A 2744-nucleotide genomic window follows, 5' to 3' on the forward strand; every position below is an offset into this window, starting at 1 on the left:
TATATATATGTATATACAAATATATATATGTATGTATATATAGTCACCTGATATAATTGTCTTCTTGTAGATTTACTGTTGAATAAGCTCACCCTTTCTAGTTCTTTCTGAGCTTTGGTAGGCTGGTTCAACTCAGCTGTGCTGGTTCAAACTCTTCTCCAAGCTGACGGATTCAATCTGGCTTCTCTCAACTTCTCACTGAATTGCTCTGCTTGGGCTCAAACTAACTCTAGCAATCTAACTTAAACTAAACTTCTGGCTTCTTCTTATTCTCTGGCTTTAACTGTTTGTGCTGACCTGTACTTCGTTGCACTCAGTGCACTGATTCCAAACTCACTCCACTGAATTGCTTATAGTTAACTGACTATGCTCCAATTAGACTTCACATTCAAATATCACTGCTCCTCTACAAACTAACCTTATTTACATTGTTTGGGATTAAAGGTGTATACTAAGAGCATGTCTGCATTCTAACCCTAGGTAGGGTACTGTAATCCAGAATTTGTCTGCATTGCAACTGGACCATATAGATCTGGAAGGTCTTTAGATGTGATCTCTTGTTAGAGCAGCCATGTTATTGGATCAAAATTCCTCTACAGGGAGGAGGGGTGGATACAGTGTTAAACAGTAGCAATAGAGAATCAAGGGCTTCATACTCAAAGTGATGATCATACTCTTAGAAAGACATAAATGTACAATATAATAAGACACATTTTAAAATTTTTATTAGATATTTTCTTTATTTACATTTCAATGTTATCCCCTTTCCTGGTTTTCCCTCTGAAAACCCTCTAACCCATCCCCCTCCCCCTGCTCACCAACCCACCTATTCCCACTTCTCTGTCCTGGCATTCCCCTACACTGGGTCATCAAGCCTTCAAAGGACCAAGGGCCTCTCTTCCTGTTGATGTCCGATAAGGCCATCCTCTGCTACATATGCAGCTGGAGCCATAGGGGAGCAAAATACCCATGGGAGGAGATACAGAGACGAAGTGTGGAGCAGAGACTGAAGGAATGGACATCTAGAGACTGCCCTACCTGTAAATCTATCCCATATACAGTTACCAAGCCGAGATACTATTGTGGATGCCAACAAGTGCTTGCCGACAAGAGTCTGATATAGCTGTTTCCTGAAAGGCTCTACCATTGCGTGACAAATGGGGACTAGCAGTCTCAATTAACCTGGACCCCCTAGATCTCTCAAACACTGGATCACCAAAAAGACAGCACACACCAGCTGATATGGGGCCTCCAACACATATACAGCAGAGGACTGCTGGATCTGCATTCAGTCACAGAAGATGTATTGCACCTAACTCTCAAGAAACTAGAAGCCCAAAGGAGTGAGGAGGTCTGGTGGGGTAGGGGTGGAGGTGTTGGAAGTGGGGACATCCTCATAGAGACAGAGGCGAAGAAGTATGGGATGTAAAACAGAGTCAGATGGTGGACAGGGAAGAGGGATCAAATCTGGAGTGCAAAAAATAAATAAATAAAATTAAAAAGAGAAGAAAAGTTTAAAGATAGATATATGGTAGAAGCACAGTCATAAAATAACATTACAGATAGAGAAATTGGAGTTTATCAAAGGGGGATAGGTAAGTATGCCATGGAATAATCTATAAAAAGGCAACAAATTCTTTGTAACTACAGAATAGGATTAAGTGAATCTGTAGAGATGAGTAACCACTATGTAAGTGTTGAAAGTAGAAAAACATTAAACCCAATTTCTGATTCTAGTGTCACAATCATAAGTTGCACTACATGAAGAAGTCATATAATTGAAAAAATATTATTTATTGTATCAGAAACTAACAATTTTGAGTAATTTTCCCTTGGTATGCTTTCTTAAAATGTTCGTTGAGGGCACAAGAGATATCTCAACTGTTATAAGTGCTTGCCAGCAAGAGTGATGTCTTGAGTTTTCCCCCAGGACCTGACTCACACAAGTCATTCATTGACCTCCATATGCATGCTTCAAGCAGAAACACACATACAGGTATGTGTGTATGCATATAGGTACCCAGAAGTAGATAGATAGATAGATTGATAGATAGATGGATGGATGAGTAGATAAGAGTGCATTGACTTATATGCACATTTTCTAAGAGATTCCAAAAGAGTCATGTGCTGAACCTTTTCTAAATGGATTGCATCAATTTTAGCATAAGGATCTCAAGCATTAACTCTCCCCATCTCCTTCTACGCAGTGCAAACTAGGGAACTGTATGTAAAAGTTCCCAAGTAATCCCTACATGTCATCTTTGATTCTTTCTGTACTTAGTACAAACTGAACAGAATCTCTTACAGACTAGGAATTGACTTCTGTGTCACTTTACTCTCTTTACTTCCATGCCTCATTTCTAACTGAATTCCTCTCTGACAGCTTTCTGCCCTAACCAGGTCCTTGCTTTTCTCTTCTTCCACTATGTCAGGACCCTTGAGACCTAAGTCCAGGCTTCATTAGTCTAGAATAAATCAAAACATGTCTTCTGAAAATAAAACAAAGCAAAACAAACAAACTAACTAACTAACTAACTAACTAGCTAGCTAAACAAGGCAGAACAAACACAATCAAAGGCTGTTCCTGTAGGGTGGTTCTAAAATTCTAAACTAAGATGGTGGAAATAAAGAGAAAACAAAATAAAGGAGCTAGGCTTAAAATTCCTGCTGTTAACATGGGCAAGTGCTCATGGACAGTGTTTGCACCCAGACAAGGAAGGCTCTGAGGAGATCTGCTTATTACC

The sequence above is a fragment of the Mastomys coucha genome, unplaced genomic scaffold (assembly GCF_008632895.1).
Source record: "Mastomys coucha isolate ucsf_1 unplaced genomic scaffold, UCSF_Mcou_1 pScaffold15, whole genome shotgun sequence".
NCBI classification, from domain to species: domain Eukaryota; kingdom Metazoa; phylum Chordata; class Mammalia; order Rodentia; family Muridae; genus Mastomys; species Mastomys coucha.